Source organism: Choloepus didactylus, chromosome 8 (genome assembly GCF_015220235.1).
Source record: "Choloepus didactylus isolate mChoDid1 chromosome 8, mChoDid1.pri, whole genome shotgun sequence".
Classification (NCBI taxonomy): domain Eukaryota; kingdom Metazoa; phylum Chordata; class Mammalia; order Pilosa; family Megalonychidae; genus Choloepus; species Choloepus didactylus.
The window spans coordinates 86,074,618-86,091,942 of record NC_051314.1 but is presented as its reverse complement, the minus strand read 5'-3'; the positions used below and the strand labels follow the sequence as shown (position 1 = coordinate 86,091,942).

General features: G+C 39.7%; 1 protein-coding gene across 5 annotated transcripts in view; it reads left to right on the top strand.

Annotated features, from left to right (window-relative positions):
• Nucleotides 1–17,325, top strand: part of SPATS2 (spermatogenesis associated serine rich 2) — a 197,271-nt gene that overhangs the window by 50,786 nt on the left and 129,160 nt on the right. The window lies entirely within an intron of this gene.

Sequence of the window (17,325 nt, the reverse complement as noted above, 5' to 3'; positions counted from 1 at the left end):
CTAAGAGAGCTCTGAGACAAAAGGCAATAATCCAGTGGCTGAGAAAATTCACTAAACAACACAACTTCCCAAGAAAAGGGGGGTGTCCGCTCACAGCCACCATCCTGGTGGACAGGAAACACTCCTGCCAATCGCCAGCCCCATAGCCCAGAGCTGCCCCAGACAACCCAGTGTGACGGAAGTGCTTCAAATAACAGGCACACACCACAAAACTGGGCGTGGACATTAGCCTTCCCTGCAACCTCAGCTGAATGTCCCAGAGCTGGGAATGGGGAGCAGTGTGAATTAACAGAGCCCCATTCAGCCATCATTTGAGCAGACTGGGAGCCTCCCAACACAGCCCAGCAGCCCAGAACTGCCCTGGGGGGACGGCACTCACCTGTGACATAGCACAGTCATCCCTCAACAGAGGACCCGGGGTGCACAGCCTGGAAGAGGGGCCCACTTGCAAGTCTCAGGAGCCATACGCCAATACCAAAGACTTGTGGGTCAGTGGCAGAGACAAACTGTGGCAGGACTGAACTGAAGGATTAGACTATTGCAGTAGCTTTAAAACTCTAGGATCATCAGGGAGATTTGATTGTTAGGGCCACCCCCCCTCCCCTACTGCCCAGAAACACGCCCCACATACAGGGCAGGCAACACCAACTACACACGCAAGCTTGGTACACCAATTGGGCCCCACAAGACTCACTCCCCCACTCACCAAAAAGGCTAAGCAGGGGAGATCTGGCTTGTGGAGAACAGGTGGCTCGTGGACGCCACCTGCTGGTTAGTTAGAGAAAGTGTACTCCACGAAGCTGTAGATCTGATAAATTAGAGATAAGGACTTCAACTGGTCTACAAACCCTAAAAGAACCCTATCAAGTTCAGCAAATGCCACGAGGCCAAAAACAACAGAAAATTATAAAGCATATGAAAAAACCAGACGATATGGATAACCCAAGCCCAAGCACCCAAATCAAAAGACCAGAAGAGACACACCTAGAGCAGCTACTCAAAGAACTAAAGATGAACAATGAGACCATAGTACGGGATATGAAGGAAATCAAGAAGACCCTAGAAGAGCATAAAGAAGACATTGTAAGACTAAATAAAAAAATGGATGATCTTATGGAAATTAAAGAAACTGTTGACCAAATTAAAAAGATTCTGGACACTCATAGTACAAGACTAGAGGAAGTTGAACAACGAATCAGTGACCTGGAAGATGACAGAATGGAAAATGAAAGCATAAAAGAAAGAATGGGGAAAAAAAATTGAAAAACTCGAAATGGACCTCAGGGATATGATAGATAATATGAAACGTCCGAATATAAGACTCATTGGTGTCCCAGAAGGGGAAGAAAAGGGTAAAGGTCTAGGAAGAGTATTCAAAGAAATTGTTGGGGAAAACTTCCCAAATCTTCTAAACAACATAAATACACAAATCATAAATGCTCAGCGAACTCCAAATAGAATAAATCCAAAAAAACCCACTCCGAGACATATACTGATCACACTGTCAAGCATAGAAGAGAAAGAGCAAGTTCTGAAAGCAGCAAGAGAAAAGCAATTCACCACATACAAAGGAAACAGCATAAGACTAAGTAGTGACTACTCAGCAGCCACCATGGAGGCGAGAAGGCAGTGGCACGATATATTTAAAATTCTGAGTGAGAGGAATTTCCAGCCAAGAATACTTTATCCAGCAAAGCTCTCCTTCAAATTTGAGGGAGAGCTTAAATTTTTCACAGACAAAGAAATGCTGAGAGAATTTACTAACAAGAGACCTGCCCTACTGGAGATACTAAAGGGAGCCCTACAGACAGAGAAACAAAGACAGGACAGAGAGACTTGGAGAAAGGTTCAGTACTAAAGAGATTCGGTATGGGTACAATAAAGGATATTAATAGAGAGAGGGAAAAATATGGCAAACATAATCCAAAGGATAAGATGGCCGATTTCAAGAAATGCCCTCACGGTTTTAACGTTGAATGTAAATGGATTAAACTCCCCAATTAAAAGATATAGATTCGCAGAATGGATCAAAAAAAATGAACCATCAATATGTTGCATACAAGAGACTCATCTTAGACACAGGGACACAAAGAAACTGAAAGTGAAAGGATGGAAAAAAATATTTCATGCAAGCTACAGCCAAAAGAAAGCAGGTGTAGCAATATTAATCTCAGATAAAATAGACTTCAAATGCAGGGATGTTTTGAGAGACAAAGAAGGCCACTACATACTAATAAAAGGGGCAATTCAGCAAGAAGAAATAACAATCGTAAATGTCTATGCACCCAATCAAGGTGCCACAAAATACATGAGAGAAACATTGGCAAAACTAAAGGAAGCAATTGATGTTTCCACAATAATTGTGGGAGACTTCAACACATCACTCTCTCCTATAGATAGATCAACCAGACAGAAGACCAATAAGGAAATTGAAAACCTAAACAATCTGATAAATGAATTAGATTTAACAGACATCTACAGGACATTACATCCCAAATCACCAGGATACACATACTTTTCTAGTGCTCACGGAACTTTCTCCAGAATAGATCATATGCTGGGACATAAAACAAGCCTCAATAAATTTAAAAAGATTGAAATTATTCAAAGCACATTCTCTGACCACAATGGAATACAATTAAAAGTCAATAACCATCAGAGACTTAGAAAATTCACAAATACCTGGAGGTTAAACAACACACTCCTAAACAATCAGTGGGTTAAAGAAGAAATAGCAAGAGAAATTGCTAAATATATAGAGACGAATGAAAATGAGAACACAACATACCAAAACCTATGGGATGCAGCAAAAGCAGTGCTAAGGGGGAAATTTATAGCACTAAACGCATATATTAAAAAGGAAGAAAGAGCCAAAATCAAAGAACTAATGGATCAACTGAAGAAGCTAGAAAATGAACAGCAAACCAATCCTAAACCAAGTACAAGAAAAGAAATAACAAGGATTAAAGCAGAAATAAATGACATAGAGAACAAAAAAACAATAGAGAGGATAAATATCACCAAAAGTTGGTTCTTTGAGAAGATCAACAAGATTGACAAGCCCCTAGCTAGACTGACAAAATCAAAAAGAGAGAAGACCCATATAAACAAAATAATGAATGAAAAAGGTGACATAACTGCAGATCCTGAAGAAATTAAAAAAATTATAAGAGGATATTATGAACAACTGTATGGCAACAAACTGGATAATGTAGAAGAAATGGACAATTTCCTGGAAACATATGAACAACCTAGACTGACCAGAGAAGAAATAGAAGACCTCAACCAACCCATCACAAGCAAAGAGATCCAATCAGTCATCAAAAATCTTCCCACAAATAAACGCCCAGGGCCAGATGGCTTCACAGGGGAATTCTACCAAACTTTCCAGAAAGAACTGACACCAATCTTACTCAAACTCTTTCAAAACATTGAAAAAAATGGAACACTACCTAACTCATTTTATGAAGCTAACATCAATCTAATACCAAAACCAGGCAAAGATGCTACAAAAAAGGAAAACTACCGGCCAATCTCCCTAATGAATATAGATGCAAAAATCCTCAACAAAATACTTGCAAATCGAATCCAAAGACACATTAAAAAAATCATACACCATGACCAAGTGGGGTTCATTCCAGGCATGCAAGGATGGTTCAACATAAGAAAAACAATCAATGTATTACAACACATTAAAAACTCGAAAGGGAAAAATCAAATGATCATCTCAATAGATGCTGAAAAAGCATTTGACAAAATCCAACATCCCTTTTTGATAAAAACACTTCAAAAGGTAGGAATTGAAGGAAACTTCCTCAACATGATAAAGAGCATATATGAAAAACCCACAGCCAGCATAGTACTCAATGGTGAGAGACTGAAAGCCTTCCCTCTAAGATCAGGAACAAGACAAGGATGCCCGCTGTCACCACTGTTATTCAACATTGTGCTGGAAGTGCTAGCCAGGGCAATCCGGCAAGACAAAGAAATAAAAGGCATCCAAATTGGAAAAGAAGAAGTAAAACTGTCATTGTTTGCAGATGATATGATCTTATATCTAGAAAACCCTGAGAAATCAACGATACACCTACTAGAGCTAATAAACAAATTTAGCAAAGTAGCGGGATACAAGATTAATGCACATAAGTCAGTAATGTTTCTATATGCTAGAAATGAACAAACTGAAGAGACACTCAAGAAAAAGATACCATTTTCAATAGCAACTAAAAAAATCAAGTACCTAGGAATAAACTTAACCAAAGATGTAAAAGACCTATACAAAGAAAACTACATAACTCTACTAAAAGAAATAGAAGGGGACCTTAAAAGATGGAAAAATATTCCATGTTCATGGATAGGAAGGCTAAATGTCATTAAGATGTCAATTCTACCCAAACTCATCTACAGATTCAATGCAATCCCAATCAAAATTCCAACAACCTACTTTGCAGACTTGGAAAAGCTAGTTATCAAATTTATTTGGAAAGGGAAGATGCCTCGAATTGCTAAAGACACTCTAAAAAAGAAAAACGAAGTGGGAGGACTTACACTCCCTGACTTTGAAGCTTATTATAAAGCCACAGTTGCCAAAACAGCATGGTACTGGCACAAAGATAGACATATAGATCAATGGAATCGAATTGAGAATTCAGAGATAGACTCTCAGATCTATGGCCGACTGATCTTTGATAAGGCCCCCAAAGTCACCGAACTGAGCCATAATGGTCTTTTCAACAAATGGGGCTGGGAGAGTTGGATATCCATATCCAAAAGAATGAAAGAGGACCCCTACCTCACCCCCTACACAAAAATTAACTCAAAATGGACCAAAGATCTCAATATAAAAGAAAGTACCATAAAACTCCTAGAAGATAATGTAGGAAAACATCTTCAAGACCTTGTATTAGGAGGCCACTTCCTAGACTTTACACCCAAAGCACAAGCAACAAAAGAGAAAATAGATAAATGGGAACTCCTCAAGCTTAGAAGTTTCTGCACCTCAAAGGAATTTCTCAAAAAGGTAAAGAGGCAGCCAACTCAATGGGAAAAAATTTTTGGAAACCATGTATCTGACAAAAGACTGATATCTTGCATATACAAAGAAATCCTACAACTCAATGACAGTAGTACAGACAGCCCAATTATAAAATGGGCAAAAGATATGAAAAGACAGTTCTCTGAAGAGGAACTACAAATGGCCAAGAAACACATGAAAAAATGTTCAGCTTCACTAGCTATTAGAGAGATGCAAATTAAGACCACAATGAGATACCATCTAACACCGGTTAGAATGGCTGCCATTAAACAAACAGGAAACTACAAATGCTGGAGGGGATGTGGAGAAATTGGAACTCTTATTCATTGTTGGTGGGACTGTATAATGGTTCAGCCACTCTGGAAGTCAGTCTGGCAGTTCCTTAGAAAACTAGATATAGAGCTACCATTCGATCCAGCGATTGCACTTCTCGGTATATACCCGGAAGATCGGAAAGCAGTGACACGAACAGATATCTGCACGCCAATGTTCATAGCAGCATTATTCACAATTGCCAAGAGATGGAAACAACCCAAATGTCCTTCAACAGATGAGTGGATAAATAAAATGTGGTATATACACACGATGGAATACTACGCAGCAGTAAGAAGGAACGATCTGGTGAAACATATGACAACATGGATGAACCTTGAAGACATAATGCTGAGCGAAATAAGCCAGGCACAAAAAGAGAAATATTATATGCTACCACTAATGTGAACTTTGAAAAATGTAAAACAAATGGTTTATAATGTAGAATGTAGGGGAACTAGCAGTAGAGAGCAATTAAGGAAGGGGGAACAAGAATCCAAGAAGAACAGATAAGCTATTTAACGTTCTGGGGATGCCCAGAAATGACTATGGTCTGTTAATTTCTGATGGATGTAGTAGGAACAAGTTCACTGAAATGTTGCTATATTATGTAACTTTCTTGGGGTAAAGTAGGAACATGTTGGAAGTTAAGCAGTTATCTTAGGTTAGTTGTCTTTTTCTTACTCCCTTGTTATGGTCTCTTTGAAATGTTCTTTTATTGTATGTTTGTTTTCTTTTTAACTTTTTTTTTCATACAGTTGATTTGAAAAAAGAAGGGAAAGTTAAAAAAAAAAAAAAAAAGAAAAAAGACAAACAAGGAAAAAAAAAAAAAAAGATGTAGTGCCCCCTTGAGGAGCCTGTGGAGAATGCAGGGGTATTCGCCTACCCCACCTCCATGGTTGCTAACATGACCACAGACATAGGGGACTGGTGGTTTGATGGGTTGAGCCCTCTACCATAAGTTTTACCCTTGGGAAGACGGTTGCTGCAAAGGAGAGGCTAGGCCTCCCTGTATTTGTGCCTAAGAGTCTCCTCCTGAATGCCTCTTTGTTGCTCAGATGTGGCCCTCTCTCTCTAGCTAAGCCAACTTGAAAGGTGAAATCACTGCCCTCCCCCCTACGTGGGATCAGACACACAGGGAAGTGAATCTCCCTGGCAACGTGGAATATGACTCCCGGGGAGGAATGTAGACCCGGCATCGTGGGATGGAGAACATCTTCTTGACCAAAAGGGGGATGTGAAAGGAAATGAAATAAGCTTCAGTGGCAGAGAGATTCCAAAACGAGCCGAGAGATCACTCTGGTGGGCACTCTTACGCACACTTTAGACAACCTTTTTTAGGTTCTAAAGAATTGGGGTAGCTGGTGGTGGATACCTGAAACTATTAAACTACAACCCAGAACCCATGAATCTCGAAGACAGTTGTATAAAAATGTAGCTTATGAGGGGTGACAGTGGGATTGGGAATGCCATAAGGACCAAACTCCACTTTGTCTAGTTTATGGATGGATGTGTAGAAAAGTAGGGGAAGCAAACAAACAGACAAAGGTACCTAGTGTTCTTTTTTACTTCAATTGCTCTTTTTCACTCTAATTATTATTCTTGTTATTTTTGTGTGTGTGCTAATGAAGGTGTCAGGGATTGATTTAGGTGATGAATGTACAACTATGTAATGGTACTGCAAACAATCGAAAGTACAATTTGTTTTGTATGACTGCGTGGTATGTGAATATATCTCAATAAAATGACGATTAAAAAAAAAAATAAAGTGAGTCTATCGTAGATAGCATATAGATGGATCATGTTTTTTTGATCCATTCTGCCATTATGTGTCTTTTTATGGGGGACCCATTAACATTCAGTGTTACTCCTGTAAAAGCAGTACTTCAGCAATTTTATTCTTTGGCTTTTATATGTCTGTGCTGGTTTGGATGTATTATGTCCCCCAAAACACCATGATCTTTGATGGAATCTTGTGTGGCAGATGTATTATTGTTGATTAGGTTGGAATCCTTTGAGTGTTTCCATGGAGATGTGACTCAGTCAACTGTGGGCAAGACCTCAGATTGGATTATTTCCACGGAGGTGTTACCCCACCCATTCAGGGTGGGTCTTAATTGAATCACTGGAGTCCTATAAAAAAGTTCACAGGCAGAAGGACCAGCTGCAACTTAGACATTTTGAAGACAGCCATTGAAAGCAGACTTCTGCTCCGTTGAAGCTAAGAGAAGACAAAACGCCCCAAGTGCAACATTTTGAAGAATGCACAGGAGCTGAGAGAGAAGCTGGAACACAGTCCAGGATCAGCAGATGCCAGCCATGTGCTTTCCCAGCTAACAAGAGGTTTTCCGGACATCAGTGGCCTTTCTCCCACGAAGGTACCCTATTGTTGATGCCTTACCTTGGACACTTAATGTCCTTAAGATTGTAACTTTGTAACCAAATAAGCCCCTTTATAAAAACCAATCAATTTCTGATGTTTTGCAAAACGGCAGCATTAGCAAACTGGAACAATGTCAAATCTTGTTTTTGTCTTCATTTCTACACTATCCTCCAAGTCTCACTTTCCTGTCTTGTTTTCAGCCTGCAGAACTCCCTTTAGTATTTCATGTAGGGCAAATCTCGTTAATCAACTTTTTCAGCTTCTGTTTTTCTGTGAACATTTTAACATTCCCCTTCCCCCCATTGTTGAAAAACAGTTTTGCTGGATAATAGTTCAGTTTTTCTCTTTCAGTTCCTTAAATATATCATACCACTGCCTTCTCGCCTCCAGGGTTTCTGATGAAAAATTGGCACTTAGTCTTATTGAGCATCCCTTGTATGAGATGGATTGCTATTCCCTTGCAGCTTTCAGAATTCTCTTTGACTTTGACAGTCTGATTAGTATGTGTCTTGGAGTAGGTCTATTTGAATTTATTCTGTTTGGAGTATGCTGTATTTCTTGGATATGTATATTTATGTCTTTCATAAGAGTTGGGAAATTTTTGGCCATATTTCCTCAAATATTCTTTCTGCTCCCTTTCTTTTCTCCTTCTGGGACACATAGGACACATATATTTGTGTGCTTCATGTTGTCATTCAATTCCCAAAGACCCTGCTCAGATTTTTCCATTCTTGTCTCTCTTCTTTTTCATCCAGAATGACCTCTTAGACACTGAAACTTTATTTTGTTTCATTTGTTTTCCCCTTTTAGTCCAGAAGGCTTTCTCAAATCCTTCGATGCTGGGTACAAGTTCATCCCCAGGAGTCATGTCCCATGTTGCCAGGGAGATTTACACTCCTGGGAGTCATGTCCTACGTAAGGGAGAGGGCAATGAGTTTACCTGCGGAGTTGGCTTATAGAGAGTGTCCATATCTGAGCAACAAAGTGATTGGTTCTCTGGGGGTGACTCAGACACAGTTATAAGTGGGCTTAGCCTCTCCTTTGCAGTAGCAAGCTTCATTAGGGCACACCCCAAGATCAAGGGCTCAGCCTTCTAAATTGGTAGCCCCGAATGTTTGTGAGAATATCAGTAATTCCCCCAGTGGAGAAGTTTAACATTTCTACATTTTCCTCCAGTCCCTCAAGGGCGCTTTGCAAATACATTTTTATTCTCTGCCCATATTACTCTGGGATGTATTGGGGCTTCACATTAACCTGTACAAACCAACCAGATCTCATTGCCTATTCAAAGTTCCATGTAATTATGGTGTTTGAATAGACTGACCACACAAGTTAAATTATATAATATGCTACAGAAAATATAATTTTGCACCAAATAAACTTCTCTTCCTTTGGTCTCACACAGAAGTTGAAGTTTTAAAATACTATCAATATCGTCCTTTACCCTTTTGTCTGATTTACCTTAGTCCTAACCAAGTCCGCTTCTTTCCTATCTCTAATTGAAGTCTGATCTCTTTTTCAACTTGTTTAATATTGCTGTATGGGGTAATGCTGACATTCATAGCTGCCAAACTCTGGCTGTGAGTCTCAGGTGTCATGTCACACAGATACCTGAGTTCCAGGTACCGACCAGGTTATACACAAAGAACTCACCATCTCAAAATTTAGAAATAGCTATTACAACTATGAGTGGATATGACTGTTGTAAGAGCTTACAATCTAGAAACCTTTACCGTAAGCCTTCCCCTGATAGCCTATGCTCTGAGATTTAATTCTCAAGAGTTTGCACATTATAGTTAGTCTGTATTAGTGAGGCATTAAAATGTTTGTCTTTCCATTTCTGGCTTATTTCACTTAACATAACTGTCCTCAAGGTCCATCCACCTAGTTGCATATCTCACAACTCATTCCTTCTTGTAGCTGTTCAATATTCCATTGTATGTATACACCACAGTGTACCATTCCATCCATCAGTCGATTTACCCTTAGGCCACCTTCATCCACTGGGAATCATGAATACTGCCACCGTAAATCTCACTGTGCAAATGTCCATTTGTGTCCGTTTCTCAGTTCTTCCAAGTATATACCCAGTAACAGGGTTGCAGGACCATATGGCAACCCCATTCTTAGCTTCCTGTGGAACCACCACACTGCTCTCCAGATGGGCTGCACCATTCTGCTTCCACACCAATAGTAATTAGGTGCATCCCTCTCTCCACATTTTCTCCATTTATTTTTTAGGTGGTTTTATTGACACACCATACATTCCTTCCTAAGTAAACAATCAAAGGTTCCTGGTATAATCACATAATTATGCATTCACCACCACAGTCTATATGAGGACATTCCCATTTTTTCTGCAAAGAAAGAGGAAGAGGAGAACAAAGAAAAAAAGAAAAAAAAAGATGACAAAAAATAAAAGAAAAAGGAAAATAAAGTAAAATACAATGAAAAGGTCAGACAACAATACCAATGTCAAGAATCCCATACCCCTCCCTTATATCTGCCTCATACAGACATTTTGCTTTGGTATATTGCCTTTGTTACAATTAATGGAAGCATATTAGAACGTTACTGGTAACTGTAGTCTCTAGTTTGCACTGATTATATTTTTCCCCCAAATACCATCCTATTATCAGTACTTTGCAAAGTTTACATTCATTTGTTCTCCCTCATATAAAAACATTCTTATATTTGTACATTTAATCACAATCATTGACCACTCTATGTTTCACTAAGTTATACAATTCCAGTCTTTATCTTCTGTCTTTCCCTCCAGTGTCATACATACCCCTAACCTTCGTCTTTCAGCCGTATTCACAGTGATCTTTGTTCAGTGTACTTAAAATATTGTGCTATCACCACACAATGTTGTGCTGTCCATTTCTGGATCTATACAGTCAATCCTCTTGAACATTCTATACTCCTTCAGCATCAAATGCCTGATCTCTCTCCTCTTTCTATCTCCTGATAACCTATGTTCTCAGTTTTGACTCTCAAAGTTTGTTCATTAATGTTAGTTCATATTAGTGAGACCATACAGTACTTGTCCTTTTGTTTCTAGCTAACTTCACTGAACATAACCTCATGATTATCTCAATCGATGCACAAAAAGCACTTGACAAAATTCAGCATCCTTTATGAAAACACTTCAAAGGATAGGAATAGAAGGGACCTTCCTCAATGTGATAAAGTCAATATATGAAAAGCCGACAGCTAACATCATACTCAATGGGGAAAGATTGAAAGCTTTCCATCTAAGATCAGGAGCAAGACAGGGATACCCACTGTCATCACTGTTGTTCAACATTGTGCTGGAAGTTATAGCTAGAGTCATTAAGCAAGAAAAAGAAATAAAAGGCATCCAAATTGTAGAGAAAGAAGTAAAACTTTCACTGTTTGCTGAGAACATGATCCTATATCTAGAGAATCCAGAAAAATCTACAGCAAAGCTACTAGAGCTATTCAGTGAATGCAGCAAAATGGTAGGCTACAAGATCAACACATAAAAATCAGTAGTACTCCTATACACAACTAATGAGCAATGGGAGGAGGAAATCAAGAAAAAAATTCCATTTGCATTAGCAACCACAAGAATCAAGTACTTAGGAGGAAACTTAAGCCACAAGAGACCTATACAGAGAAAACGACAAGAAACTGCTAAGAGAAATTGAACAGGACTTAATGAAATGGAAGAACATACTGTGTTCATGGATTGGAAAACTAAATGTAGTTACGATGTCAATTCTGCCTAAACTGATTTATAGATTCAATGCAATACCAATTAAAATCCCAACAACTTACTTTGAAGAAATAGAAAAACCAGTAACCAAACTTATTTTGAAGGGCAGGGTGCCCCGAATAGTCAAAAATACCTTGAGAAAGAGGAAGGAAGTGGGAGATCTCACACTACCTGACTTTGAAGCATACTGCAAAGCAGCAGTGGTCAGAACAGCATGGTACTGGCATAAAGACAGATATACTGGCCAATGGAATCAAACTGAGTGTTCAGAAATAGACCCTCTCACCTACAGATAATTGATCTTTGATAAGGCAGTCAACCCAAAACAACTTGGACAGAGCATCCTCTTCAGTAAATGGTTTGGAGAACTGGATATCCAAATCCAAAAGAATGAAAGAGGACTCCTGTCTCATACCTCATACAAAAATTAACTCAAAATGGATCAAGGACCTAAACATTAATGCTAAGACCCTAAGACTTTTAGAAGAAAACGTAGAGAAATATCTTAAAGATCTAATGATAGGTGGCGGTTTCCTAGACCTTACACTGAAAGCATAGGCAGTCAAAGAAGAAATAGATAAATGGGATCTCCTCAAAATTAAACACTTTTGTACATCAAAGGGCTTTGTCAGAAAACTAAAAAGGCAGCCTACACAATGGGAGACAATATTTGGAAACCACCTATCAGATAAAGGTTTACTATCCAGAATATATAAAGAGATCCTACAACTCAGTAAGAGAAAAACAACACAATTTAAAAATGGGCAAAAGACAGGGATAGACACTTTTCTGAAGAGGAAATACAAATGACTCAAAAACATATGAAAAGATGTTCAATGTTACTGTCTATCAAGGAAGTGCAAATCAAAACTCCAGTGAGATACCATCTCACACCTACCAGAGTGGCCATTATCCAAAAAACAGGAAATTAGAAGTGCTGGAGAGGATGTGGAGAAAGAAGCACACATTCACTGTTGGTGGGAATGTAGAATGTTGCAGCCACTCTGGAACGCAGTGTTGCGATTCCTCAGGAAGCTAAGTATAGAATTGCCATATGATCCAGCAGTTCCATTATTAGGTATATACTCAGAGGAACTGAAAGCTAAGACACGAACAGACATTTGTAAACCAATAGTTATAGTGGGATTATTCATGATTGCCAAGAGATGGAAACAGCCCAAATGTCCATCAACAGACGAGTGGATAAACAAACTGTTGTATGCACACACAATGGAATATTGCTCAGCTGTAAGACAGAACAAAGTGACGGAACATATAATAAAGTGGATGAACTTTGAGGACATTATGTTGAACGAAGTTAGCCAGGAAACAAAAGGACAAATACTCTGTGGTCTCCCTCATTTTTGGAGGACAGTTTTGCCAGATACAGGATACTTGGTTGGCAGTTTTCTCTTTCAGTATCTTGAATATGTCATTCCATTGCCTTCTCACCTCCACGGTTTCTGCTGAGAGATCTGCATTTAGTCTTATGGAATTTCCCCTGTATGTGATGGGTTGCTTTTCTCTTGCTGCTTTCAGAATTCTTTTTGTCTTTGACATTTGGAAATCTGATTAGTAAGTGTCTTGCAGTAGGTCTATTTAGATCAGTTCTCCTTGGGGTATGCTGCACTTCTTGGACCTGTAATTTTATGTCATTCATAAGAGTTGGAAAATTTCCATTGATTATTTCCTCTTATTATTGTTTCTGCCCCTTTTCCCATCTCGTCTCCTTTGGGGATACCTATAACATGTATATTTGTGTGCTTCACGTTGTCATGCAATTCCTGAACCCCTGCTCATGTTTTTCCGTTGTTTTTCCTATCTGTTCTTTTGTGTGTAAGATTTCAGATGTCCTCTCCTCTCATTCATGAATCCTTTCCTCTGCCTCTTCAAATGTGCTGTTGTATGTCTCGTTTGTTTTTATCGCCTCTATTTTGCTTTTCATTACCATAGGTTCTGCTATTTGTCTTTTCAAGCTTATGAATTCTTCCTTATGTTCGCCTGATGTCTTCTTTATATCATTCGTCTCTTCTGCCATATCTGCCCCCAACTCATTGATTTGATTTTTCAATTGATTTAGCATATTAGTTTGAACATTGTTAATTAGTTGTTTCAACTCCTTTATCTCTATTGAAGTGTTAATTTGTTCCTTTGACTGGGCTTTGTCTTAGTTTTTCCTAGAGCGGCTAATAACTTTTTGTTCTCTAGGCATCTGGTTTCCTTGATTACCTCAATCAAATTTTCCCATACCAGAGGGATCCAGGTCTCAGGGGGAGGGTGTAATCAGTATCAGGTTTCCCTGATGATGAGACTTAGAAGATTGTCAGACTTTCCTGTTAGGTCTCTAGACTGTGTGCTTTTCCTATCCTGCCAAGCAGGTGGAGCTTGTCAGCCCACAGCTTCCCACAGGTGTAAAGAGGTGCTGTGCCTTTAATTCTCAGTAGAACCTTTCCCCGCCAGGGTCCAAGGGTGAGTCAGAAGCCAAGCTCAGGCTGTTTGCAGACCCCTTCCCCACCAAGCCCTGGGGTCTGAATTCTCTGAGGGCAGGCAGCTACTTGAGCTGGGCCCCACCCTGCTTTTTCTTAGGGAAGATAAGCCCTTTAGGGAATTATTTCCTTCACTTTTTCCTTTGTCTCTCTAACTATCTTAACTCCACTCTTGCCTGGGTCAGGGGTGACAGTCAAAAATGCCTGAGGCTTTCTCTAATGAGCTACTTAAAATGAGAGAAAAAAAAAAGAAAAAAAAGAAATCTCCTTTTCAGAGCCAGTCTCCAGGCCCCCAGTTTAATCCTTCGAATGGAGTTCGTACCTGCTTCTTTGTGCCCCTTTTCTTGGGACACACCCCTTTTCCAGTATTCTGAGGTCAGCTGACTCCAAAAGTCTCTGTTTTTATTTATCTATTATTATTATTTTTCCATTAGCCCCACCTCCTGTCTGCTGGGAGAGATCTCAGGGTTCCTTTCCTTCTTGCTCCGGGTTTATCTGTGCTCGGAGCTTGTTTTTGGTGGTCCAGATTCGTTAATTAAAACTGCTTTTGGAGCTTGGTTGAGCTACCTTCCCTTTCTCCCAGCGGAGACCACTTCTTTTTCCCGCAGGGGAGTGTTCCAATTGAGCCTACCGTGTCAGTGGGGGATGGGCGCCAGCTCCTCAAGTTTTGGGAGCTTTACTTAACAGTTCCCGGCTATGATCTCAGCTGTTCCACCTATTCCAGACTGGTGTACGATGTGTGTCTCACAGATGTCCCCCAACCAGTTCCAGAGTATTTACTAGTTGTTCCTGGCTATTTACTGGTTGCTCTAGGGGACTAACTAAATTCCACACTTCCCTGTGCTGCCATCTTACCCTGCCTGTCTCTAGTATATTTTAAATCTTATCTATTATGCCTTTCATTCCCATAAGTTGTTATTTTTCGTCGCATACTTTCAAATTCTTCTTTATGCTCATGCAGTGTCTTCTTAATGTCCTTTATCTCTGTAGCCATGTTTTTCTTCATGTCCTTCAATTGATTTAGGAGACTTGTCTGAACATCTTTGATTACTTGTTCCAAATTCTGTATCTCTTCTGACTTCTTAATTTGTTGCTTTGACTGGGCCATATTTTCTGGTATCTTAGTATGGGTTGTAATTTTTTGCTAATATCTGGGCATCTGCTTATTTTGATGATATTATTCTGAAAGTTGATTTCTCTCCTGTATAGGATTTTTTTTGTTGATTGTATTTGTGTTAAGGCTCTTCTTTGATCCTTTGTTCCTCAGTATTTCCCCACCAAAACAGGGCCAAGGACCCATGCTGGGGGTGCAGGTCATTTCCCAAGGGTCCTAGGGAGAAGGTCAGCTCTCCAAGTGTGCGCTTTCCTGGCCTGCTCAGAAGATGGCACTCTTCAGCAACCTATTCCTTGCACCTCCAAGAAGGCAGGGTATTTGTAGCCCTCTGACAGTTTCCGCCTCTGAAGCTTGTTGAGAAAATGGTGCAGCGGTGCCTGTCCAGGAGGGGCTAAAACAGTGGGACCTAGTGGTTCAAATTCTCTGGCTAATAGTTTTCTCAGTACTGGGTCATGTGTCCCTCTGTTCTTGGGGAGGATGGCTTCCATGGTCCTCCCAGTTTGTAGCATCCTGCCAAGCAGGGACCAGGCTCACCCGAAGCTGCTTGCTTCAAGGGTGGGGGATGGGTGCCAGGAGTCTTGGCCATGTGAGTTACAGGTTTTCACCAGTTTCTCAGTCTCTCAGTTCTGTCCTTCCCTGGATGTTGTCCATTAACTATTTGGGGGAGAGGAGTGAGCCCTACAATTCCCTATTCTGCCTTCTTCCCAGAAGTCTGCTTATTGCAGCTTTCCATGTTCAAGTCCTCCTCAGCTCTTGCTTAGATTAATACTTATTTCTAGTAATAGTATTTCTTTCTTAAGTTAATCATTCCATGTTCTTGATCAAATCTAGTATTTATCAAATTTGCACTTGTTTCTCTAGTACTTAGTCCATCAAGTAGCTCTTCTCTTCAATTTTTTCATTCTTTCTATTTGCTGGTTCCTGTCGTTTTATTCTAAAAACATGTCTCTGCATCCTTAAATATAGCTTCTTATCCTCCCCGCCATCTAAGTGGGGTACCTTCTCTCCTTTTCGAAAGAGGATTATATGTACTCTTTTCCTCTACTTTTCATTTTTATGCCACTGACAGCATCTGTCTTCCTTCCACCGCTCTGCTGAAACTCTTTATCAGTAACCTATGTTCCAAATCTAGTTTCATTTTTTTTGTGGTCTTCAAACTTTGTCTTTTTAGTATTTCTCCTTCTCTCCTTTTTGTAACTATGTACTCCCTTTCCTTCTTTAATGTAACTGCTGTTCCTCATCTTGTTTTTTAGTTGGTTTTTGTTTCATTTCCACCACTAAATGTTGGCATTCACTGGGGTTCTTTCCTTGGTTCTCTTGAAACACTGAGTATGTTTCCTTATCAATTAAATGGTAGATCTCTTTCAGCCTGTCCTGAGATGTTTTTACAGCTGATTATTGCTCTTTTCTACTTGGATGTTCTTAGATACCTCAAGTTTGACATGTCCTAAGCTGAGGTAGTTATCTCCTACCCTCAGAAAGCCCAATGTGTACCTCCTTCTATGCTACATGTCTCTGTTAATGGCATGGTTGTCTTCTTGATTCTATCATATGGAAGCCTCACTTTACTGTTTGATTCCATTTCCTTCCCTATGTTCTGTTGATTTTATCTTTGCAATCTTTCTAGCACCTAGGTCTTCACTTATTTTTACTACCCTAATTCAGAATCTAATCTTAGGTGGTTTTTTTCCCCACCATTTTTAAATTTATATGGCAAGTTTTATTGAAGAATAGTATAAAAATAGTATAAAAATAGAAAAGTCTGCTGCCTGAGAATGGGAATTCTCTTCACCAGGATATGGGAACTGTTCAGTCACCTGGAGCACAAAGTTATCATTGTTGGCTGGATAATGCAGGGAAAACTACCATCCTTTACCAGTTTTCCAAGAATGAAGTTGTACATACATCCCCTACAATAGGAAGTAATGTAGAAGAGATAGTCATTAATAATATACTTTTCCTAATATGGGATATTGGTGGCCAAGAATCTCTTCCTTCTTACTGGAATACTTGCTATACTAACTGTGCTAGTTTGAAAGTATTATGCCCCCCAGAAAAAGCCATATTCTTCGATGCAGTCTTGTGGGGCAGACGTTTTGGTGCTGATTAGATTTGCATGGAAATGCACCCCACCCAGCTGTAGGTGATAACTTTGATGAGCTGTTTCCATGGAGGCATGGCCCCACCCATTCAGGGTGGGCCTTGATCAGTGGAGCCATATAAATGAGCTGATGGGCAGAGAGAACTCAGTGC